The sequence below is a fragment of the Mobula hypostoma genome, chromosome 19 (genome assembly GCF_963921235.1).
Source record: "Mobula hypostoma chromosome 19, sMobHyp1.1, whole genome shotgun sequence".
NCBI lineage: Eukaryota > Metazoa > Chordata > Chondrichthyes > Myliobatiformes > Myliobatidae > Mobula > Mobula hypostoma.
In genome coordinates, this window is record NC_086115.1 from 53,215,936 (window position 1) to 53,243,244 (window position 27,309).

Consider the following 27,309-nt stretch of genomic DNA (forward strand, 5'->3'; position numbering starts at 1 on the left):
CCTTTAATGACAGAGATTCAGACACATTGTTCATTTTTTAATTGATTTAGCGATGCAGCAGGTAACAAGGCCTTCCAGTCCAATGAGCGACACCACTCGTATTCCACCTATTTAACACCAGTCTAATCACAGGACAACTTACAATGACCAATGAACCTATTAACCAGTATGGCTTTGGATTGTGGGAGGAAACTGAGTATCCAGAGGGAAGTCACAGGGAGAACATACAGACTTCTTGCAGACAACAACGAAATTGAACTAAAACGTCCTAAGCTATAACCACTAACTGTGACGCTACCGTGTGTTAAGTATTACAAACATACTTCAGGCAATGAAGATTTATATATAGATTACACTTCGGAAGCGCAGAAGTGATGCACCTAATCTATCACACATTAATTCAAAACATCTGAGATTCTGTAAAATACAGAAACTATGTCCCCTTGTATAACAAAAATGAGCTTTAAAATGCAATTGTATATAACGGAACTGATAGAATACAGATATAATAATGAGACTGACAAAAGCACTGAAGCGCCATTCAGCTCAGCAGAACGTGCAGCTGCTTGTAGTACATTCACTCCTTCTGCCATTCCATCCATCCATCCTATCTCAGTCCTCTGGCATTTCTCTCAATTTGTATTTATGCACATATAAACAAATATTATTTGAGCTAAACACCCCAAGATACTATTGTTAAACAAAATCTAACATCAAGATGCAAAAGGAAACTGACCAAAAGTTTGGTCAGGAAATTGGTTTGAAGACAGAGGACTAAAGGAGGAAACAGTCTCAAATATAGTTCAAAGAGAATGAAATCAGTTGTCACTTAATTTTTGGACTATATTTATGAATATATTTCCCTAAGGCAGTCCGATGTTGCCTTCAACCTCGTTCTGGCAACTCCTGTGAGGACACTGGTGCCAAGCTGTATCTGCCTTGCCCTTCTCTTAGACAACATCGGTGTCGTGGAGAGGGGAAACTTGAAGCATGGGCAACTGCCAGTCTTCTACACAACCTTGCCCAGGCCTGTGCCCTGGAAACTTCCAGGCGCAGATCCATGGTCTCACCAGACTAACAGATGCCACCACATCTTTAAAATACTGTACTTTGAATATATTTTTAAACTATTCAAATGCAGAGCATTTCAGGGTATGCATTTTCATGAAATGAAGATGAACATGCCTACCTTTGCTTTCACTTGCAAAGATTCTTAAAACCAAGACACCTCTGCTGATAAAAGCAGTTCCAATTTTGATGGGAAGGGATTTACAGGATTTTGACCATGCAACTATGAAAGATTGTCCATGTAGTTCCTAACCAGTCTGGTGACCAACTTGGGAGGGGAAATAAGGTCATGCTTATCACATGCATCAATATGTTTCACATCTTGATAGTAATGGTTGTCAGTTTTAGACATGCCGGAGAAGTAACTTGTGCAAGGAATTGCAGTGGATTTTGTAGATGATGCACTCGGAGGCCAAAGTACACTGCTGGTGGAACAGAGTTCATATTGGGTACGGCAGAGCTGCTAATCAAGTGGAGTGCTTTGACCATTTCTACTGAGCTTGAGTGCCATACATCTAGGCAAATGGAAAGTAAATGGAAACTCCAGATGAGTTTTTGATGAACACCCAAGTAGGTACACATTTGAAAACCAGTGGAGACTACAGGGTATAACAGCAAACTGGCCAGAGTGTCATGGTAGAGGAAGTCATTCAAGTTGGTGCAGTGAAAAGAGTGTGTAGTAATGGCGAGGGTTATATCCAATGGACAATGGAATACGGTGGATTCTGATTATTGGGCTATCAGTTAAATCAGGGCAGCCGTTCATTTGGGGCATTTCTTAACGAACAAAAACTAGTTGAGAAAATAGCCAGGATTCCCTTCGTTTAACTGAGACACTACACTGCTTATTTGAGGCAGGAGACTGTTGCCAAACAGTTTCTAACTAGAATCAGTCACGTGCATATGCGTGGCCATTAGACACTGTGCTTAGAACAAATAGTTTTCCAATAGTTTCAGTTTTGTATGTCTATGTTCAAAAAGCAGTGACCTTTGTCACTGATAGCTGGCGAAAAGTAAACAGTAAAACAGCAACACACACAAAAAGTTGCTGGTGAACGCAGCAGGCCAGGCAGCGTCTACAGGAAGAGGTACAGTCGACGTTTCAGGCTCAGACCCTTCGTCAGGACGAATTGAAAGAAGAGATAGTAAGAGATTTGAAAGTGGGCGGGGGAGGGGGAAGATCCAAAATAATAGGAAAAGACAGGAGGGGGAGGATGGAGCTAAGAGCTGGAAAGTTGATTGGCAAAAGGGATACGAGACTGGAGAAGGGAGAGGATAATGGGACAGGAGGCCTAGGGAGAAAGAAAGGGGGAGGGGGAAGCCCAGAGGGTGGGCAAGGAGTATAGTGAGAGGGACAGAGGGAGAAAAAGGAAAGAGAGAGAAAATTAATAATAGTAATAAATAAACAAATAACAGATGGGGTACGAAGGGGAGGTGGGGCATTAACGAAAGTTAGAGAAGTCAATGTTCATGCCATCAGGTTGGAGGCTACCCAGACGGAATATAAGGTGTTGTTCCGCCAACCTGAGTGTGGCTTCATCTTGACAGTAGAGGAGGCCGTGGACAGACATATCAGAATGGAAATGGGACGTGGAATTAAAATGTGTGGCCACTAGGGAGATCCTGCTTTCTCTGGCGGAGAGCATAGGTGTTCAGCGAAACGGTCTCCCAGCCTACATCGGGTCTCGCCAATATATAGAAGGCCGCACCGGGAGCACCGGACGCAGTATATCACCCCAGCCAACTCACAGGTGAAGTGTCGCGTCACCTGGAAGGACTGTCTGGGGCCCTGAGTGATGGTGAGGGAGGAAGTGTAAGGGCATGTGTAGCACTTGTTCCACTTACAAGGATAAGTGCCGGGAGGGAGATCGGTGGGAAGGGATGGGGGTGGGGGGGGGGGGGGGAGACGAATGAATAAGGGAGTCGCGTAGGGAGCGATCCCTGCAGAAAGCAGAGGCGGGGGGGGGTAGGAAGGAAAGATGTGCTAAGTGGTGGGATCCTGTTGGAGGTGGCGGAAGTTACAGAGAATTATAAGGTGGACCCGGAGGCTGGTGGGGTGGTAGGTGAGGACAAGGGGAACCCTATTCCAGTGGGGTGGCAGGAGGATGGGGTGAGAGCAGATGTGTGTGAAATGAGAGAGATGCATTTGAGGGCAGAGTTGTTGGTGGAGGAAGGGAAGCCCCTTTCTTTAAAAAAGGAGGACATTTCCTTCGTCCTGGAATAAGAAGCCTCATCCTGAGAGCAGATGTGGCGGAGATGGAGGAATTGCGAAAAGGGGATGGCAGTTTTGCAAGAGACAGGGTGGGAAGGGGAATAGTCCAGGTAGCTGTGAGAGTCCGTAGGCTTATCATAGACATCAATAGATAAGCTGTCTCTAGAGATAGAGACAGAAAGATCAAGGAAGGGGAGGGAGGTGTCAGAAATGGACCAGGTAAGCAGTAAGACAACTGGAACTGTTTTGCTCACCAGTTTCAAGCATTCAGGCTTGGAGATGCTGGAGACAGCCAGGAGTGAAAACGAAATGATTTCACTACAAGTTAAAACCCACAGAGAATTTGAAGGTATCAACAATCATCTTGAATATTACAATTTAAATGAAGATTTGGAGGATACAATTGTCATCTGCATTGTATAATGGCAGTCCATTATCTGCACTAGGTGTCTGTGCTAATTTTGTTAACTTACAGTCAAAAGATCCCAACACGGATTAACTCCTCCATCGCGATGTATCAGGAACTAATAGTGTTATCATACTGCAGTAGCATTGGTAGTGTTCTCATTCGTTCAGTATTTTATTTAAATACATAATTTCTTACTGAGTTGGTTTTCCTCCCCTACCTTTTTAGCTACTTTCATGAAACTTCGGCAAATTGGGGGCAGGCGCTTAATTGGGCCAAAATGTATTGACTCAGATATGTCACCATTAACCGGAATCCACTGCACAGATAATGTTTTCTGTAGTGTTAAGCAGGGATCAGAAACTCCAATGCTTGCTCAGTGGCAGGGTTATGGACATCTTGGGGATGAAAAGGAATTTGGAATAGGAGTATAAAGAGACAGTTGCCAAACTCGATGGAAACTAATGGCATGATTAAAGCAACGAAAGAAGTTCTACTGAAAAAAATAGAATTCAAATTACAAAGTAGCACCAAAAACACATGCAAATTCTTATTGGATAAATAAGATCAGAGATTTGAAAGAAAGGCTCAAAAATTGGTGGAAAAAACGTTGATTTTCAATGACAGAAAATACAACATGTATACCAAAATTGTTGAAATTATGGCAGTAAGTAGTTATGATTGCAAAAGGGATAGGGCTGGAGAACACTGATATTAAGGATTGTGATAAATGCATGGATCATGAAAAAAGCAGCAAATGAGATCGGTTTGGGCAGAGCTAAGGTGGGTAAAGAAGTGGAAGTTTGCAACAGGTATCCTTTGACAAATGATTTGCCATCTGGAAGGCACATGTCAGTACTACAAGGTACATTATAGGGGTACATGACAGAGTAAAACAACAATCTCTAAATGTCAGCAAACTGTATTGAGCCAGCCAAATCAGCAGTAAAGAACAAATTCATGGACCAGGAAGGAGATAGCTTTCCACATCAATAAATTGAGGAACCAGTGGCTCGTAAGCTTGCAAATGACACCAACATTTGATAGTATAGTAGGCAGTGATAAAGATTATCCAAGATTATAACAGGATGTAGATTAACTGAGACAGTGAATAAAGAAATGGCAGGTCAGATTTAACTGTACAAAACGTTGCATTTTGGGAAGTCAATCGAAGACAGAGCTTGCATGGTAAATAGTAGAGGCCTGAAGGGTGTTGTAGAACAGAGACCAAAGGGTACAAGTACATAGTTCCCTGTAAGTGATGGCACAAGGGTGATGAAGATCATGTTTGGGATGTTTGCCTTCATTAGTCTAAACATAGAGCAATAGTTGAAATGTCAGGTCACAGCCGTACAGGATATTGGTGAGACCCTAACACAAGTGCTATGTGCTGCTCTGATCACATAGCTGCAGGGGGAGATGCCATTAAACTGGAAAGAAGTCAAAAGATTCACAAAGGTGGTGCCACCAGAAGGCTTGAATTACAAGGAGAAACTGGATAGGCTGGGCTATTTTCCTGAAGATCGGAGGCCAAGGGGTGACCTTAGAGGTTTATAAAGATATAAAAGGCCTGTCTCCCCACCCCCCACCTCAGATTTGGGGAGTCTGAAACGAGAAAGGTTGATTGTAAGAAAAGAACATTTAAAGGGGAGCTGAGGATCACCACACAGAGTATGGTGGGTATATGGAACAAGCTGTCACAAGTAATAGAGGTGGGTACCAGTACAATCTTTGAAAGACGTTTAGACAGGTGCATAAGATAGCAAAGGTTTAGAAGAATGTGGGCCAAATGGGACTAACTCAGTTAGGCACCTTGATCGGCATGCACAAGTCGGACCACAGGGTCTGTATCCTTGCTGCATAACTATGACTATTGGCAATAGCTACCATCTGTATTTCACAAATAAAGATCTACAAGGAAAAGAATCTCAATAGGAAAAGGATTAACGTCCTCAAGAAAAGCATTAAACCAAAAGTATTGGGACAGTTTCAGTATTCAGCAAAACAAAACATGAGGAAAAATAGAATCAGAAGCGGTCTAGTAAGCAAAAGCAAATTCTTTAACAGTTCCCACAGTCTGAAATGTACTCCACATAAAAAAAAAGAGGAATGAAAGATTATTGGACCAGTTAACCTGAAATCAGCACTGGAGAAACGCAGGAATCTATTATTAAGGAAGTGGCTACAAAGCACTTGGGATAAAAAAGCAACACACACAAAATACTGGAGGAACTCAGGTCAGACAGTACCTATGAAAAAGGGTAAATAGTCAACATTTTGGTCTAAAACGCTCCTTTAGGACTAAGAAGGAAGTGGGGAAAATGCCAGAATAAAACAGTAAAGGGAGGGGAAGAAGGCTTGCTTAAAGGTGATTGTTGAAGCCAGGTGGGTGGGAAAGTTCACAGGCTGGAGAAGAAAGAATCTGACAGGAGGAAAATAGCTTCTCTTTTGCATCTGCCTAATCCTATTATAGAACGGGCAACAATACAGTGCAGGAAAAGACCCTTCAAGCCCACAATATTGTGCTGAAATAAGTAAGTTATTCAAAATCCCATCTAAACAATTCCTTCTGCCTACACAATCCTTCCATTTTCTGCACATTCACATGCATAAGAGTTTCTTGAACATCTCGATAGCACTGGCCACCACCACCACCCCAGGCAGGACCTTCTAGACACCCACCGCACTGTTTTAAACAAACATTTGAACTTAACCGCCGCCCCCCCACCTTGAATGCATACCTTCTGATATTAGATATTTCAGCCCTAGAAAAAAGATGGCAGCTATCCTGTCTACTCTATTCTCATCCTCAAAATCTTATAAACCTCTACCAGATCTCTCCCCAGACTCTGCAAGTTTAATCAACATTTTCCTTGTACCACATGCCCTCTAATCCAGGCGTTATACTGGTTAATGCCATCTGCACCTGCCCCAAAGCCTCGTATCCATCTTATAAGGGGTTGACCGGAACTGAAAGCAATTCTAAAGATGCAGCTTAACTGGAGTTTTATAAAGCTGCAACATAATTTCCTGACTCCTGAACCCTATTCCTCAACTAATAAAGACAAATATGCCATATGCCTTCTTTACAATCCTACTGACCTGTGTTGTTACTTTCATAGTTATGGACTTGTACCCCAAATTCCCTCCATACATCAACACTATCAAGGACCTTGCCATAAGCATTCTGTCCCTTTACATTTCATACGCAGCACTTCACACTTGGCTGGGTTAAACTCCATCTGCTATTTCTCAGCCCATATCTGCAACAGATCTACTATATATGCCACTATTCCTTTGACAGTTTTCTACACTATACAATCTTATCATTTGCAGATTTACTAATCCACTAATCTATGTTTGCATCCATGTCACTTACATACATCACAAACAGGAGCTGACCCAATGAAGATCCCAGTGTAACACCACTAGTCATAGACTACCAGCTAGAATAAGTCCCATTGACCACTAACTGCTGTCTTCTTGGGCAAGCCAATTCTGAATCTAAACAGCCCAATTACCATGCATCCTATGCATCTTAATTTTCTGGATAAACCTCCCATGAATGACCTTGTCAAAAGTCTAATTAAAATCCACACAGATAACATCCACATCTTTATCAATGACCTTCGTCGCTTCCTTGAAAAATATCTCTTAATAGTAAGACAAAGCCATCTGCTCCTAACTAGTCCATGCTTTCCAAATGATTATGCTCTCCAGAAACTTCCTTGCCACCAACTTGAGAATTACTTCCTCAATTATCTCTATTTCCCTAACTGAATAGTGGAACAACATCAGCTATTTGTCCGTTCTCCACAACATCATCTATGGTTAGAGAGCATACAAAACTATCGGTCAAGACCCAGCAATATCATCTCTTGCCTCTCTCAATAGCCTGGGGTATATCACATCAGACCCTGGGGACTTATGCACCTTAATGTTTTTCAAGAGGCCCAACACTGCGTCCTTCAAGTCAAAATGTCTTAGCACATGAGCATGCTCCAAGCTTAATTCCACATCCTTGTAAATACTGATGCTAATTTTGGACCTCACCCACACATTCCGCCTCCAAGAACATGTTCCCTCCTTTATCTTTCAAAGGTTATTCTCTTGCTTTTGATGTATAGATGCCTTGGGATTCTCTTTAAACTTACTTGCCAATGGCATTTCCTACTCCCTCCTGGCTTTCTTAATTCCCTTCTTGAGTTCTTTTCTGGTTTCTTTATAATCTCAAAGGCTTTGATTTTAGCATTCTAAATCCTACATTTAGACAATTTCTTTATCACTAGATTCACTGTCTCCCTCCATATCCAAAGTTCCCTTACTTTACAATTCTTGTCCTTCCTTCTTACTGGAACATATCTGTCGTACAATCTCTGCAGTTGGTCTAATATGTCAGATATGGCCTTGACCAGGTATACCTGTTCCCAACAAACTCTCACTCCTAATAATCTTGTAATTTGCACTACTCCAATTTAACACTTGTCTTTATATATCCTTATCTATAGCTATCTTAAAACTTAAGGAGCTGTGATCATTATTCCTAACAGTTCTCCTACTGAAATGTTAGTTACCTGGCCAGGCTTATGACCCAAAACCAGATCCAATACAGTCCCTTCTCTCGTTGAACTATCTTCATTTTAATTTAAGAAATCTTCCTGGATGCGCCTAACAAATTCTACTCCATTTAAACCTTTTTCACTAAGGAGGTCCCAGACTTTATTAGGAAAGCTGTTATTTTATACCTTTCCCTAATCTGCCTGTATTCATGTACCTCAATGTCCCAGTAGCTATGGGGGGGGGGGGGGGCGGGAGATGTAGTTCTGTAGAATAATCTCAGAGTGATACACTTTTCTTATTTTTGAGTTCTACTCATTATCTCTAAATAAAATTTAAAAAATTAAGTGCAGAACAGGCCCTTCTGGCCCAACAAGGCGCACTGTGCTGCAACCCACCATCTCTTATCTCCTTCTCCATCTTTTATAAAACATCAAAACCCGCAATATTAAGCATTCAATCTTTCCTTCTCTCAACCAAGTCTCTGTTATGCCCGCAGTGTTATAGACCATGTACTGATACATGCTCTCGTTCATCACTTACCCAAGATACTCCTATTACTAAAGTAGACACACTTCAACTTCTCCATCACATTGTGTCTATTGCGAAGCTCCTACCTGTTCACATCATCTTACTCTTGTACATGTCCCTTTTGTAGAGGTCACTCCTGCCCCGAGAAGTTCCAATGATCCAACAACCTGAAACCCTGCCTCCTACACTAGATCCTCAGCCACTCATTCATCCATTCCGCTTTTCTAGCAAAGTCATTAAAGCCAGTGTGCACTAAGATCACCATCGCCCTTGAGAATGTTCTGCAGCTGCTCTGAGACATCCTCACCTCCAGTACTCAGGAAACAACATACCACCCGGACATCTCTTTCACGGCCACAGAATCTCCTGCTTGTCCCCCTAATGAGCCTCTTATTATTACTGCTTTGTCCGACTTAATTGATAAATCTGCTTGTTTTTTTCTGAAGCTGAAACAAACCAAATGGAGAAAGATGCACCAGTAGATATGAAGAACTTGGACTTTCAAAAGTTTCCAAACAGATTTTCTTTTTTCCCCCTAAATAGAATTAACACTCAAGACGTTAGAGGTAATTTCCTGGGAAAGAAAAGCAAATGGTTAAAAGACAGAAACACAAGGGATAAATAGATCGTTAGCACATTGACAGACTGGCTAATTGGGTGCATGGAAATCTATGCTGGGGCCAGACACATTCACAACTATACAAATGAATGGGAAGAGCAGGGTTTTATCATTTTATTCATTTTTCCACAAACTAGGCATCACTGGCAAAGTCACCATTTACTGCCCATTCCCAGTTACAAGAACTATACAAAAGATGCAGAGGAGATGCACCAGAACATAGCTGAGGATGGAGAACTACATTTATGGGGAGGGACAGGTCAGTCTACAATTGCTTTTTCCACATCAAAGTAGGTTGGAGGAAATTTTAACTGAGATATACAAAATCATGAGGATTTAGCTTGAAATAATTGCCCTTATTAATTAACTAAGAGTTAACTTAATAAATCCAAAGGTTTTATTGGATCTCCTGTTAGGAAATGAGTTAGGACAAGTGACAGAAGTCTGTGTAGGGGAGCACTTTGGTTCCAGTGATCATAACACCATTAGTTTCAACTTGATCATGGACAAGGATAGATCTGGTCCTAGGGTTGAGGTTCTTAACTGGAAGGCGGCCAAATTTGAAGAAATGAGAAAGGATCTAAAAAGCGTGGATTGGGACAGGTTGTTCTCTGGCACGGATGTGATCGGTAAGTGGGAAGCCTTCAAAGCAGAAATTTTGAGAGTGCAGAATTTGTATGTTCCTGTCAGGATTAAAGGCAAGGTGAATAGGAATAAGGAACCTTGGTTCTCAAGGGATATTGCAACTCTGATAAAGAAGAAGAGGGAGTTGTATGACGTGTATAGGAAGCAGGGAGTAAATAAGGTGCTTGAGGAGTATAAGTGCAAGAAAATACTTAAGAAAGAAATCAGGAGGGCAAAAAGAAGACATGAGGTTGCCTTGACAGTCAAAATGAAGGATAATCCAAAGAGCTTTTACAGGTATATTAAGAGCAAAGGGATTGTAAGGGATAAAATTGGTCCTCTTGAAGATCAGAGTGGTCGGCTATGTGCGGAACCAAAGGAAATGGGGGAGATCTTAAATAGGTTTTTCTGTGTCTGTGTTTACTAAGGAAACTGGCATGAAGTCAAGGGAAACAAGTAGTGAGATCATGGAAACTGTACAGATCGAAAAGGAGGAGGTCCTTGCTGTCTTGAGGAAAAGTAAAGCGGATAAATCGCCGGGACCTGACAGGGTGTTCCCTCGGACCTTGAAGGAGACTAGTGTTGAAATTGCAGGGGCCCTGGCTGAAATATTTTAAATGTCGCTGTCTACAGGTGAGGTGCCGGAGGATTGGAGAGTGGCTCATGTTGTTCCGTTGTTTAGAAAAGGATCGAAAAGTAATCCAGGAAATTATAGGCCAGTAAATTTAATGTCGGTAGTAGGTAAGTTATTGGAGGGAGTACTAAGAGACAGAATCTACAAGCATTTGGATAGACTGGGACTTATTAGGGAGAGTCAACATGGCTTTGTGTGTGGTAGGTCATGTTTGACCAATCTATTGGAGTTTTTTGAGGAGGTTACCAGGAAAGTGGATGAAGGGAAGGCAGTGGATATTGTCTACATGGACTTCAGTAAGGTCTTTGACAAGGTCCCGCATGGAAGGTTAGTTAGGAAAATTCAGTCGCTAGGTATACATGAAGAGGTGGTAAATTGGATTAGACATTGGCTCGATGGAAGAAGCCAGAGAGTGGTGGTAGAAAATTGCTTCTCTGAGTGGAGGCCTGTGACTAGTGGTGTGCCACAGGGATCAGTGCTGGGTCCATTGTTATTTGTCATCTATATCAATGATCTGGATGATAATGTAGTAAATTGGATCAGCAAGTTTGCTGATGATACAAAGATTGGAGGTGTAGTAGACAGTGAGGAACGTTTTCAGAGCCTGTCGAGGTACTTGGACCAGCTAGAAAAATGGGCTAAAAAATGGCAGATGGAGTTTAATACTGACAAGTGTGAGGTATTGCACGTTGGAAGGACAAACCAACGTAGAACATACAGGGTTAATGGTAAGGCACTGAGGAGTGCAGTGGAACAGAGGAATCTGGGAATACAGATACAAAATTCCCTAAAAGTGGCGTCACAGGTAGATAGGGTCGTAAAGAGAGCTTTTAGTACATTGGCCTTTATTAATCAAAGTATTGAGTATAAGAGCTGGAATGTTATGATGAGGTTGTATAAGGCATTGGTGAGGCCGAATCTGGAGTATTGTGTTCAGTTTTGGTCACCAAATTACAGGAAGGATATAAATAAGGTTGAAAGAGTGCAGAGATGGTTTACAAGGATTTTGCCGGGACTTGAGAAACTCAGTTACAGAGAAAGGTTGAATAGGTTGGGACTTTATTCCCTGGAGCGTAGAAGAATGAGGGGAGATTTGATAGAGGTATATAAAATTATGATGGGTCTAGATAGAGTGAATGCAAGCAGGCTTTTTCCACTGAGGGAAAGGGGAGAAAAAAACCAGAGGACATGGGTTTAGGGTGAGGGGGGAAAAGTTTAAAGGGAACATGGGGGGGGGGGGCTTCTTCACACAGAGAGTGGTGGAAGTATGGAATGAGCTGCCAGACGAGGTGGTAAATGCGGGTTCTTTTTTAACATTTAAGAATAAATTGGACAGATACATGGATGGGAGATGTATGGAGGGATATGGTCCGTGTGCAGGTCAGTGGGACTAGGCAGAAAATGGTTCGGCACAGCCAAGAAGGGCCAAAAGGCCTGTTTCTGTGCTGTTGTTTCTATGGTTTTTCTATGGTTTGTGGGAAGAACAGAGTGGCCCACTGCCAAAAGGAATAACAAAGACAGAAACTCTAACCCTATTTAAATAGGTACCAACTAGGCCTTTCAAAAAGCTGCAGATGGCAACAGCTGGAAATCTAGGTTTTTGCCACCACACAATGGGCCAAATGCCCTCCTTCGATGCTGATTACACTTAAACTTCTTTCACAAATTTAGAAAAATAAAGTGCAGTCACAATCATAAATGTGAGGAAATGTGTAACAATCACTTCAAATGGAATTTAAGAAATGTTTCTTGGCAATGGAAACAAGCCACCTGCATTGTCTCATTTAAATCCATCTTGCCACACCTGAATTGTCTCCCTTCCACTGGTAGTACTTTGGGCATCTGCACCTTCAAGACTCAAGCTCCAATGAAGAAGAATTCATTCGCCTTTTAGATCCATCTTCAACTCATCCTTTCAAATAAAATCTCTACCCCCAATTACCCAAAGTACCACCTCCCTTGGTTTCTTTCATTTTTTATATTAAAAGCACTATTTGTTACAGAACTGAAAATATTGCTCTAACATTCAAGATTGTTTAATGTTATTCCCTGTACAAAAGTGTAAAGGAGAACAAAATAATTGTTACAAAAATCTGATGCAGCACAAAAATCGCCACAAAAGGTAAAGAACACAATAATAAAACAGTACAAACGTAAGATAGCTTATATACATTGATTGTATGTCACTAGACTGTACACAAGGCAATTGACAGGAAATAATAAAGTAGTGGTGGGTCAGTCGTTAGAAGTGTTTGACTGCTTGGAAAAAGTAACTGTGTTTTTGAGTCTAGTGGCCTTGGTGTGCATGCTGCATAGCCTCTTCTATGATGGGAGTGGGAAAAACAGTCCATGAGCAGTCAACAAAGGTGGGATCCTTCATGATTTTAGTGTCTCCTTTCTACGTGTCCTTGATGGCGGATAGGCTGATGCCAGTGATGCGTTGGGCAGTTCTGACTACCCAAAGAGCAAAATGTTTTTTTCAACTGACTAAAGGAAACAGAACGATGAATGAATAGATACACACAGAGAATATGGGAAATACGACAAAAAGCAATTGCAAATGATCCTCCTCACTCTACAGTGAAACCAAAAAGGTTTTATGCTTACTGCTATCGCTTAATCTCAGTGATCTTTAACGATCTTAATTTACAGCTTATTACTATAATTATGTTGAATAACACTTTAGCCCATGCAGAGAGTCTGGGCCATTTTTAGCGACAGCATAAAAATGCAGCTTCCCAATATAGTGCATCAAATCTTCCTTCACAATGAAGCCAATGGAACAAATCAAATGAACAGAGCTAATAATGGGGGCAAATGACCAGATAATATTCATTTGACTCAAGTATACTGAAGATTCATCTTTTAATAGGAAATCTTTACTTCATTAAAATAATAAAATGGCAGGACTATATATAGCATTGGATGGGGAAGTCAGGAATTAAGGGAGCCAGGAAAAACAATACATTGTGTGCAATTAAATCACAAGGTGCACAAACAATCTCTATTGGGAATTGCTGATTTGGAATAAAACCAATAACTTGAGGAAGAACTTTTTCCTCCTTCCCAAAATAACTGCTCTATTTTGAGTTCAGTTGATTTACTCTTAAAATATTTAAATGAAGGTATTTTCCTTATTTGCCTTAAGGAGTTATAGTATATACAGTTACTATATAATCACAATGGTGGCAGGCACATGTGTTACAGAACAAAAATGCACAAGTTACACACAATAACTTGGATATAGAGGCAATGGTGTTCAAGCTATTTTTGTTTGTTGCTGAGCAGCTATCAACAGAATCTACAACTAGACAGATAATTATATACAACTGAGACTAGAACTTACAATAAATCTGCATAAATTTAACTTTACATCTTGGTCATCTTTTTAACATTAAATAACTTTTACAAGTGGAAATAAAAAGACCACACAAGGCAGGCATCTTGGAGGAAAACAAAAAACTTCTTTCAAAAGTTATTTTTAAGTATCATGCCCTTAAAGTCTATTTATATTATTACAAGTTAAGGATTCATGAGCCACTTATTTTCCTTATGCCAACTACTGTTTCTATCTACTACCTTACAAGCTTTCAAAAAGATTTCATAAACACACACACACACAGTATTTTTACATACATTTCCATGGACTAGAAAAATACAAATTCAGCCGAGATGAAAGTGGAAAAGAACGTTGATTAGAAAACTTCAGATACTTGAAATCTGAAATAAAACAGAAAATACTGGAAAAACCCTGCAGATCAGGTAGCATCTGTGAAAAGAGATATCACAAATGTTGCTTGAGCTGACTAGTATTGCAAAAAAAAATTCCCACTTTTGTAGTTTTCTTGGTCATTCATATTAAAACATCTCTGAAGTTAAAGAATACTTTAGACTTAAATTAGATGATGAAATGAATTGCTGGGAATGAGGTGGTTTAACACCTTCAGCTACTGTTTTAAAAAAAAGCTTTCAGATGCCAGATTATACCACTGTTAATCAGGAATTCAAAAATTTAATAATTCAAAAGTAATTTGTTTTGTATTTCTGAACTTATGACATTCAAAAGTGAACACATTAACTTCACATTATCAGTGTACAATATGCTACATTTAGTATTCATCACCTTAACAGGATCTTCTGGCCACAAAAGAAAATAACAGGCCACTCAGCTTCTCAAGTCTCTCCATTTTCAGTGTGATCATGGTTGATGAGCCTCAAGCATCATCTCCTCTTCTATGCCAGTTCCACACAGACCTCAATTCCCCATTCAAAAAAAGTTAACCAATTCTTTAAACACCTCAAATGATACTCTGCAGTAGAGAATTCAATAATTCATCACTGCATGCCAGAATATGCAGTGCAGCTCAGTTTTAAATGACTGCCTTCCCCAACTTCAATGACAACTGCTCTGCCAATGACGCCAAGAAACCGCAGCATTATGGATACAACTCAGCACGGAAACCATCCTCCCCTCCATGAACTCTTTCTACACTACTCACTTTTTCAGTAATGCATCCAGCAAAATCAGAGTTTACCCACCCTGAGATGTTCTCTCTTCTCCGGTCACATCAGGCAGAAGATACAAAAGTTTGAAATCATGTTACCACCCAAGATGGAATCTTGACCTCAAACTGTCTCGTTAGGACCTTGCGTCTTAATGCCTACCTGAGCTGCATTTTCTCTAAAACTGTAACATTATTCTACACTATGTTCTTGCTTTACCATGTACTACCTCACTGTATTGTTGTAATTAGTTGATCTGAACGAAGTCTGCAACACAAGTTTTTCCACTGTACCTTGGTAATCATGATGATAATAGACCACCAAGTTACTGATTCAAAAATCTTCCACAAATAGTAATGCTGACATCTACTTGTATTGCCCTCTAAAGATGTTATATACATCGATAAGATCACCCACATCTTTTAAACTTCGAATATACATTTTACTTTAGCTGCTCTTGACAGAACAACCTTTCTAAACTAATAATTAACTCAAGTGATCTTCTTCTAAACTGCCTCTAATGCCAGAAAATCATTTCTTAAATAGAGGAACAAAACTCTGCAAGATTCTCCAGGGGCAAGCTTACCAATACCTTGTACAATTAGAACAGTATTTCTTTATTTCCAATGAAAGGCCAACACCATAAAAATATCCTGCTGGAATTTTTCTTACTCTTGCACTGAGAACTGGGCTACAAACAGCCAACATCTTAAGACACTTGAGACATAACACCAATACCATGGCCAAAATCCGTTGGGAAGAATAAGCAAACTTCACATGCCCAGCATTTGAAACCTAATTACACTCAGTTGGCTCCACGAATAAAGCAGCACAACTTGCTATACTATAATTAAATTTCTTACTCATTACCACATTATAATTAACCTTCCAGTGACACAAAAATTTTATATCATGGGTTTCAGTTTTAAGGTAATGAAACATCAACTGGCAAAGTCAATTTATATTTTTAGTGAAAAAAAAATTCAAAGACAAAGGCAGCAGATAAAACACATACTGAAAGGAAAGATTACCGACCACAAGATATAGGAGCAGAATCTGGCCATTTGGCCCATCAAGTCTGCTCTGCCATTTCATCATGGCTGATCCAAATTTCCTCTCAGCCCCAATCTCCTGCCTTCTCCCCATATCCCTTCATGATCTGGCCAATCAAGAATCTATCAACCTCTGCCTTAAATATACATAAAGACTTGCCTCTATAGCTGCCTATGGTAAAGAACTACACAGATTCACCACTCTCTAGCTAAAGAAATTCCCCATCTCCATTCTAAAAGGATGCACTTCTATTCTGAGGCTGTCCCCTCTGGTCTTAGACTCTCCAATCATAGGAAATATCCACTGCACATCCACCCTATCAAGGCCTTTCAACAATCGAGAGGTTTCAATCAGGTCACACTTCATTTTTCTGAATTCTAGTGAATACAGGCCCAGAGTCATCTAACGCTTCATATGACAAGCAATTCAATCCTGGAATCATTTTACTGAACCTTCTCCAGTTTTACACATCCTTTCCAAGATAATGGGGCCCAAAACTGCTCAAAAATACTCCAAATGAGTCCCCACATGTTTTATAAAGTCTCAACATTATTATCCTTGCTTTTATAATTTAGTCCTCTGAAATGAATGGTAACATTGCATTTGCCTTCCTCATCACAGACTCAACCTGCAAATTAACCTACAGGGAATCCTGAACAAGGACTCCCAAGTCTCTTTTTGTCTCATTTTATTGTATTTTTTCTTCATTTAGAAAACAACCAACCCTTTCTTTTCTTCTAGCAAAGTGCATGACATACACTTCCTGACACTGTATTCTATCTGCCATTTCTTTGCCCATTCTCCTAATCTAAGTCCTTCAGTAACCTCTCTACTTCCTCCAAACTATCTGCCCCGCCTCATATCATCTGCAAACTCTGCAACAAAGCCATCAATTCTATCATCCAAATCAGTGACATCTAACATAAAAAGAATCGGTCCCAAGACAGGCCCCTGTGGAACACCACTAGTCACTGGCCGCCAACCAGAAAAGGCTCCCTTTAATTCCCACTCTTTGCCTCCTGCCAATCAGCCACTGCTTTATCTATGGGCTCATAGCTTGTTAAGCAGCCTGGTGTGTGATACCTTGTCAAAGGCCTTCTGAAAATCCAAGTACACAACATCAACCCATTCTCCTTTGTCTATCCTGCTTACTATTTCTTCAAAGAATTCCAACAGATTTGTCAGGTAAGATTTTCCCCTGAGGAAACCATGGTGACCATTTTACCATGTGCCTCCAAGTCTCCTGAAACCTCATTCTTAAAATCAACTCCAACATCTTACCAACCACTGAGGTCAGACTAACTGGCCCATAGTTTCCTTTCTTCTGCCTCTCTCCCTTCTTGAAGAGTGGAGTGACATTTGCAATTTTCCAATCTTCCAGAACCATTCCAGAATCTAGTGATTCTTGAAAGATTATTAATGCCCCCACAATCTTTTCAGCCACCTCTTTCCAAACCGTGGGATGCAACTGTGATACAAGTTCATCTACCTTATTCCCTATACTGCGTGCAGTCAAATATAACACCTTTAGTCCTGTATTCATCCTTCTTGATTTCGTCCGCCTCTTACGTTGCAACTCATCCTACTGACTGCAATTTTGTCCCATCAACAGCCTCTCCTCACTACATATTGCCTCTGTTTGCAAACTAGCTAACTCATCTTCAGCTCTACTACCCAGCTTTCCTACATTACTTCTTAAACTGAAATACATGCAGCTCAAGTCACTAGTCGCACTATGCTTAACCTTTTGATTCCTAACTTTGTCTGAGGTCTTACCAACATCTGCCTCTACAACCTCTCCACTATCTGTTCCGGCACTGCGGTTCACAACCCCTGCGACTCTAGTTTAAACCCCACCGTGCAGCATTAACAAACCTTCCTGCTTGAATATCAAGTGCAAACCATTCCATTTGTACAGGTCATGAAGAGAGTCCGATGATCCAAAAATATTAAGCCCTCCCTCCTAGACCAACTCTTTAGCCAAGTGTTAAACTCTATAATCTTCCTAGTTCTGGCCTCACTAGCACGTAAACGCCATGGAATTATTTACTTATTTATCTACTTTTTAAAATCAAAGTTCGGTCTCTGACAGGACTTCTAAAAGATCTGCAGTAATCACGAATCAACAGAATAGTGCAAGTAGAAAATTTCACAGATAATGGTTGAGATCGAAGACTCTGATATTTGCGTTGGAAATCAAAATTGAAGTACACTGGAGGTAGATTCCAATGATAGAGGAACAAAGGGAAATTGCCCTAAAAGAGAAATGTGACTTAGCAGTAAAAATTTGTTGCAGAAATACACAAAGCAAGCACTGGAATACACTGGCAGTAAGGACAGTATTACCACACAAACATGTCAGAGTGGCAATAATTTTCATCCACACGAGGTCATGGATGGCAAGGGACTACCACAAAACAAACATTCAAGGCACAAAATGAAAAGGGACCGATTGTTCTGCCACTGGCAAGGAAGGAGTGGTACTGTAGTGAGCACAAAAAGGTTAGAGAATTCAACTCAGCTAATTAATTCAGGAATCAGAATGAGGTTTAAGATCACCAGCATATGTCATGAAATTTGTTATGCGGCGGTACATTGCAAGACATAGTAAAAACTGTAAATTATAGTAAGTACATATATATTAAAAAAAGTTAAATAAGTGCAAAAAGAGGAAAAAAGAAGTACTAAGGTATTGTTCATGGGTTCAATGTGCATTCAGAAATTGGGTGGGAGAGAAAGAAGCTATTTGGTTTGTGAGTGTGCACCTTCAGGCTCCTCCTGTACCACCTTCCTGATAGTAGCACTGAGAAAAAGGCATGTCCTGGGTGATGGGTGTCCTTAATGATGGATGCTGCCTTCTTTGAGGAATCACCTTTTTGAAGATGTCCTCAATGCTGGAGAGGCCAGTGCCTATGATCGAGCTGGATGAGTTTATAAATTTCTGCAGCTTTTTCCAATCGTGTGCAGTGGATCCTCCAAGCTAGACGGTAACGCAGCCAGTTAGAATGCTACGTCTGCAGAAATTTGCGAGTGTCTTTGGGGACACACCAAATCTCATCAAACCCCTAATAAAACATAGCCGCTGCTGAGCCTTCTTTGTAACTGCATCGATATGTTGGGCTCAGGATAGATTTAGAAGTGTTGACACCCAGGAACTTGAAATTGCTTACACTTTCCACTTCTGATCCCTCTACGAGGACTGGTGATTAACAAATTCAAATGACGAAATCATGATTTAGTGTTCTGAAGGAGGCAACAAAGTAGTGAGAGGATCAAGGGAGATGGAGAAATCATTTAATAAATTCGAAGATAAAAAGAAACCAAAGCAACTGACTTGCTCCAGTAAAGGTAGCGAAAAGCAGGCAGAGACTGACAGAGAAACACAGCAAAACAAGATCTGGAGGGAAAAAAAACAAAAGAAATTTTTAAAAAGGAGGTTTTGGTCCTGACAGCTGCCAGTATGCATATCCAGAAAAAGCCTAGCAATTCAAGTTCATAAATGTTATTTTCATAATTTTGGTACCAAAATACCAAGCATTTTTGTAATTTAAATGTTTAGTCAGTTATGGCCTTTAGGGTCATATTTATATACAATACAACCCTGATAATTCACTATTTGACGATTCAGAGATCCCAATGGCTCTGTATATGACTCAGCAAGCAATGTTTTTTCACCATCCCTTTTCACACTGGGACCCTAGCTCCCACACTTTCTTTAGTCTCCCCTTTCCATTCACTAGAAAATTTAACACTGTGTAATGTGCAAAAAAACCAATTAAAAACTGGATTTGTTATTAGAAATGACATCCAAAATTCCCGAATGTGTCAGATTTGCAGCGTTTTATTGCAGTGTTCTCCTGAAAGGCCATGGTAATTCAAGAAGGCTCATCTCATTCTCACACTCAAAATTGCCTACAAAGGCAACTTTCTTCATTATACTTATACAGCACAAATAAATTAAAATGTCAGACGAACATTTAATGAAAGTAGAATTGATTTCTCCCCCTTCTCACTTGCAATAAAATAGTACAATATATTTTGTTTGAAAACTTATCTAAACACTTGAATAGACACTGGCATATTTTCACTCTACAATGTATAAACCATCTTATTGATTTAATTTCCAAGTAGCATGCCTTGGCAAAATCTGAAATCTGTTCACAAAATAAACATTTTCAAAAGCCATCAAATACTTCACAATTTCTGAAACACACGATAGCAAGATTCAATATGCACAAGGATCATTTTCAAGTTTCCTGTCTTCGTTTCAAATACTTCACCATCTAAAACTGATTTAAAAATACTCTCTTTCCATGAAAACAAAATAGATAGTTTAGAAGCATTAATTATAAGACTGTTTTTAAAAGGAAACGTGGAATTCAGGCATTTTTTTTAAAATGGCAACATCTCAGTAAATGAGCTAGAATTTATTGGGTATTAACATTCAAATAATTGTAACAACCATTGCCATATCTACAGTCAAGTCACATATTTCAAACACGATAGCCCATATAAAATGGAACTATTCAAGTCAATTCTCCCTCACTCTTTTACCAGTAGCCTAAAAGGCAATATGAAACTTGTCACAACAATTCCCAAATGGATCTGTATCTTACAATTGCATCAGGAAGGTGATACTGGAGCTTCAGGACTCACACCACCAGGTTCAGGAAAAGTTTTTACCCCTCAATTATCAGGCCCTTGAACCAAAAAGGATAACTTCACTCAACTTCACTTGCCCCATTATTGCAATTTCCCACAACCTTAGGACTCACTTTCAAGGACTCTTCATCTCATGATCTCCATATTTATTGCTTATTATTTCTTTCTTTTGTACTTGCATTGTTGTCTTTTGCACACTGGTTGAATGCCCAAGTTGGAGCAGTCTTTCATTGATTCTATTATAAATTTGTTGAGTATGCCCACAAGAAAATAATTCTCAAGGTTGTATGTGATGACATATGTACTTTGATAATAAATTTACTTTGAACTAACTTTGGTGACTACAAGTTTAAAAGAGGCAACAAAGACATCAGCTCCGTGCATTTTCCAACCTCAAGTGAATATTTTGTACACTGTAACTCAAAGTATCAAAAAGCATAATGAAAACAAATACTGGGACTAAGATTTACAATCACAAATTAATTTTCACATCAGCTCCCTCTATTCAAACCTTTTGGTAGCACCAAATGAGTATTTATTGGATTAAAGGTGCAGAGACATGGGTTTGTATCCAACCACAGAGGCTGGGTAATATAAATTTTAATGACCAAGCAAACCTGGCATGATAAAAAGCATCAATAAGGATAACCATGGACCAATCAGATTTTGGCTAAAAGAACCACTTGGTTCTTTAACATCCTTCAGAAAAGAAAATCTGCCTTCATGTTACCAAAGTGGTTAACATTGAAGTGTCCTGGATTAAGAGGATGCTGTCAGGACCTGAGGAACTGAGTTGCAGGGAGTGACTGGGCAAGCTAGGTCTTTATTACCTGGAACGCAGGAGACTGAGGGGCAGCTTTGGAGCTGTACAGATAAAGTGAATGTACAGTTTCTTCCCTCCCACCAGGGAAGAGGAACTAAAGACCGGAGGGCATGTGTTTAAGGTGAAATGTAAAATGGATCTGAGGACAAACTCTTCATTTAGCGGGTGGTGCATGCATAGTATGAGCTGCCAGAGAAAGTGGTTGAGCCAGGTACAACAAAAACATTTGGATAAATGCATGACTAGAAGGAGTTGAGAGAGATAGGTCAGCAAGGACAGGTTGGGCCGAAGGGCCTGTTTCTGTGCTCCACTGCTCAGCTTATGGCACAATTAGAAATGAACACAATGAAACTAAACTGAAATTGCTTCCTCGATTCCCCCTATAAAACAACATTACATTCAATACAGGAAGTTTCAATTGCCTCAGCTTTTCCCCGCCACTTTTATGAAAACTAATGTGCTTAGTTCGCTAAATCTCCAATTACATCACTTGCTGATTTCCATTTGACAGAAACAGTTTACTTGTAACTGCCATGCACCCTCTATGGTTTTAAATCTTTTATTTCGATCACATCATGGCAGTAGATCACAGTCATTTTAAAGAAAATGAAATAGAATGTAGTGAATCTAAACAATACCCTCTGAAGATTAATACATCTTTCCTAATACTCCCAAAAAGTTGCAAGGTAAGCTCTGGACCAGGACTCTACTTAAATATCCAAGAAGTTAATGGAATTCTATTGAATTATAGGAGAGGTCCTCTCTTGATCAGGATCAACCACGGATGTTGCATCCTAGCAGTCATACACAAGCCAGGGCAAGACAATATGAAGAGAAGCTGCTTTCCCTGCAACGGACTCCCTCTCTCCACTCAACTGATGAATCCAAACAAACGGTAGAGACCAATACAGTTTACACACAACTGCAATATTTTTTCATAATGCACATTCTTCATTACAAATTTCATCAGTCATTAATTTTCCCACATATTCAATCTGCCTCAATCGAGTGAAGTGCTAATGAGCAGGTCCACCAGTTGGTATGAAGTGACTCACAGTATCTGACATGGATGCGTCAGGGTCAAAACTATTCATTATATTTATTAATTACATGAGAGATGGAAACATACTCAGGAATATCAAAAACAGAAGGCATGCACTGCAAATTGAAAGAAAATTATGAAGATATATTAATGGACCAAACAAAGAAAAAAATGTGACAGATATCAATAAAGGGAAGGGTCTTCGATCTGGGACCCAAAACAAAAAGATAAGGCTATTCAAACAATGAAAAGCAAATTCAAAATGCCAGTGGGAGGCAGGGACAGGAATGTTCAGGCATATAATTGAAATAACTTAGATGAGAATTCAGTAAGACTTGAGAGATGTCATACTTAAAATTGTTAGAGGAGAGAAGTTTCTTACATCTATATTAAAACCTTACTCTGTACACCAAAAGCAATACTTTAAGATCCAAGCACCACACCTTAAGACAATTTATTTGGACCTGGGGGAAGTGCAGCATAAAGGATACCTGGATTCCAAGAATTAAGAGTGATTAGTCAAGGTAGAAAGGTATTCCCTGAGGTGATTATAAATCACAGGGAATACAATACATCTGATATTGAGGGGAAACTGACAGAGACGAGATTAAAAAATCTAAACATGAGGAAATCTGCAGATGCTGGAAATCCAAAACAACACACACAAAATGCTGGAGGAACTCAGCAGGCCAGGCAGCATCTATGGAAATGAATAGACAGTCGATGTTTTAGGCCAAGAGCCTTGTTCAAGACTGGAAAGAAAAGGGGTTAGATATCAGAACAAAAAGGTGGGGGGAGGGCAAGTAGGACTAGCTGGAAGGTGACAGGTGAAACCAAGTGGGTAGGGAAGGTAAAGGGCTGGAAAGAAAGAAATTTCATAGGAGAGGAGAGTGGACCATAGGAGAAAGGGAAGGATGGGGACCCAGGGGGAAGTGATAGGCAGGTGAGAAGTGGTAGGAGGCCAGAGTGGGGAATAGAAGAGGGGAGAGAGAGGGGAAACTAAAAAAATCTGTTGGTGATTCAACATGTAAAAGATTCCTGACAAACTTACAGATGTACAGTGAAAAGATTCTGACTGGTTGCAGCACAGCCTCCAATGGACAGGAACTCAAAAGGTCATAGAGAGTGCTAGATTCAGCCAACTCCATCATGGATGCTGTTCTGTCTACCAATGAGGACATCTACCAACATCTTGGGTTAAAACCCAGCAGGAGAAAACAACTTTGCTGTTTATGGCCATAATACAAGAATCTGAACCATGCCTTTCAGAAATGAATTTAGGATGCACTTATACATGCAAATTATGCCAGAAGTTAGGAAATGGTAATTGACACTGGGCAACTTCAAATCTGTGATTAGTAAATTTTATATACAAACGGAGGCAGAAGTTGATGTCTTGCAAATCAGGCATCCTTCCCCACTCCCGCCTCCCCAAACAAAATACTAAACCCATTTATCATCATCGAGATTTGTTCAGAGCTCTGAATAAATCACATCAATGATATAAAATGAGTTTATGCCAAAAGCACTCCTTTCCTCAGCTTGAGTAATACCTCATGGTTCTACAGTAATTTTTATTTGATCTACAGAGATGATTTGATGTATTAAAATGCAGTGTAAATGGAAAATGTTATTGTTGAGCTAGGTTACAGAATAGACATCTCATTGACTAACAGTACGGGATTAGGGGGTCAAGACAGCCCACTCCACTTCTGCTTCCGACGTCTATGAACAGTATCCTCTGCAAGCATGGATGTCATGGTATCAACACAGAAAACCATTTTAATCTGCACAACGACCTGCTCAAAAAGCAATCCAGTAACTACTACTCCCCTACTAATTCTCTCCAATTTTTCCCTCTTTCAAGTGTTAGTCAATTCCTTCTTGAAGGCCACCAACATATCTGAGTGCATCACCATTTCAGGTTCAAATCTCAACTACCTGCTGCACTATATCGATTTACCCACAACATTTCTAATTCTTCTGACAATCCTTAAATCTGAGCTTTCTGCTTGAAACGATTGCTATTCACCTATGAAAATCAATCGTTACTAAAAATGTTCTAGTTTTTCATTCAAGCCATCAAACTGTGGAACATAAAGTGTTCCGGAAAATAGCTAATATTTGTGCAAATTCTACAATTACTTTATTATAGAATGAAAATCATTAGGTCCTAGTGATCCTTCTTGAGTAGGATTATTCTCTCCATCTTATTATTTCTAAAACATTGAACATGAACCCACTCCATTATTAATTTTACATTCCTTTACATATTTTCTTCATATTCCTACTCTAAAAATGTGATTCTGAACATTTAGCAGGTCTGATGTTCTCTTATAATTGTTTATAATTGCAAATATGTCTTTAAATGACTGAGTCATTCTTGTTACTCTGTTATACATACTTGCTTCCTCTGTAACTTTTATCACATTCCCTTTATGACTTTCATACCTGTGACTCAGCAAAATTTCCATTTTTTTGTGATGTTGCATATGAAATTTGAAAAGTATTACTTATAAGCATCTCCAGCTAAAATTTACAGGCTTTTACCCATAACAAATCTGCCTAAATTACTGCATAGAATGATGAAAACTTTATTATTACCCCTTATCTTCCCCAAACTTAAATAAAAAAATAAATTTACATCACCATTTTCAAGGTGTTTCACACTATCAAATGAGGGACAAACTATTACCAATTAATCACAAAACCCACTTTGGCATTAGTCTAAAACACTGTTCTGGAAAAAATTCTGTCTAAGTTCTCATTGCCTTCAGTACATTTGTTCTACTTCTCCTAATCAACAGAATAATTAACATTATACAGTATTGACTTTGCGAGTGTTTATCTAACTTTGATAATAAGTCTATAAATAACCATCACAAAACAAAATCTGCACCATTAAACTTACATCATGACTTAATCTTTTCAGGAATTCCCCTTCTGCAATTTTCCCCATTCTGTCCTGTTCCTTGGAATACTTCACTACCAAGTCATTTTCACAATGTTCCCAGGGCTTCAAAACTACAGCATTTATCAACTGGACTAAATTCTGTCTACATCACCTCATAAGCAACAGGCTACATGCAATAACCATTCTGCTCTCACTTGCAGCGACAACTTGATCTCTGCAGCCAGTTCTTGAATGCCACTGAAAATAGCAAGTCCTCCTCCTCCCCACCGCACCCCACCCCACAAATGCTTCGAGAGCAAGCAAACCACACCCCCAGGCTTAACAACCATCACTTTTGAACTTGTTAAACATCTGATGTTCACAAGGGCTAAAACATAAATTACTGATTTTTTTCCCTTAAACAGTACACTTAAAATGAACTAAAAATAATTAAAATTAATTAAAAGAAATTTCAAATTATCTCAAGCTTCACTAGCCTTAAAGTCAATCTTACCCTCAGAATGAACTACAGCTTTAGGTCTAACTAGCCAAAGGTTCACAATATCCACGATAAATGCCAGTAAACGCCATGAAGTCGTTACTCCACAGCTGGATTCGACATGTTCAATGCCAGAGAGCAAAGCAGCCGACAAAAAAAAAACGTAAGAGACTATCCGCGGAAAAAAAGCGTGCACCAATGGTCAGAGGCAGCAACAGGTCGGGCGTCATTTATTCAACAACAGCATGTCGAATGATGCGGAGAGCTGTTACTTTTTGTTTTCTTTTCTGTGCAATAAACCAACATCCCCAGAATGTGGGGTGCATGCAGTAATAACTAGGGGGAATGGTGTTTGCGGGGGGGGGGTAATAAACAAAATGTGCGCAAGATTAAAGACATAGAACAGCAAGCCTCGGTGACAAACCACTTGTTTCCACAATCGTATAATGCGGGGTTAGTTATATTAGTTTCCAAGAACTATGATAGCCGAGTCTAGAGATATCCTACAAGTGAAAGTGTCGAAGTCCGCACACCTATATTGAGAGGTATCCCGTGGCTGTGGAGACAGCGACAGGCTGGGTGAGCGAGGCCGGCTTTGCAGTCAGCCGAGCGGCACCCACATCAGATCGGCAACCTTCGCGGGCAGACACCAGTTCTCACCCCCGGTGCGGTTCGGCAGCCGCCGCCGCACACCTGGCTGTTGTGACACTCACCCGAGCGACACCCACAGCGAAAAATTGTCAGCCGGCTCTGGTCTGGCGAGAGTCTCCCACGGAGATGCAGCCGTCACCGCACCAGCATCCGACCGACCAGCGACCACCTCGTAATTCTCGCTCTTTTTCCGGGTCAAACGAACCCCCCACTCCCCATCCTCGCAAGAGGTCGTTTGCAAACCGGATATGCCGTCATCTGCCCCCGTAGAGCTTTCTGGGGATTGTAGTGCACACCGAGCTGAGGGTTTCGGAAATTATCTGTGCGCTGCTGTCAAAATGGAGTTCATTGTCATGTGCGCAAGTACCGGTGCAAATTAAAAACTTACTTTAGCAGCATCACGAGCATATGGTATCAGATCAGCAGCATCCATAGAAAAACGTATTATAATTATACGGATTTTGTATAAGAAAGAACACAATTAAGAACAAAATAAAAAGAATTCCATTGTAGTGCTAAGTGTTGCTATATT

At 40.1% G+C, this 27,309-nt stretch overlaps 1 protein-coding gene across 13 annotated transcripts in view; it reads right to left on the reverse strand.

The window, feature by feature from the left end:
• Window positions 1-27,012, reverse strand: part of plekha1b (pleckstrin homology domain containing, family A (phosphoinositide binding specific) member 1b) — an 80,398-nt gene extending 53,386 nt beyond the window's left edge. For 12 of the 13 annotated variants that reach the window (XR_010021012.1, XR_010021011.1, XR_010021010.1 and 9 more), the window contains exon 1: window positions 26,840-27,012. The gene's annotated coding sequence lies outside the window, so the exon portion shown is untranslated. Of the gene's footprint in view, window positions 1-26,141; window positions 26,227-26,839 lie in introns of those variants that run through there. The other variant, XM_063071884.1, reaches the window with a different exon arrangement.
• Window positions 27,013-27,309: the final 297 nt, after the last annotated feature.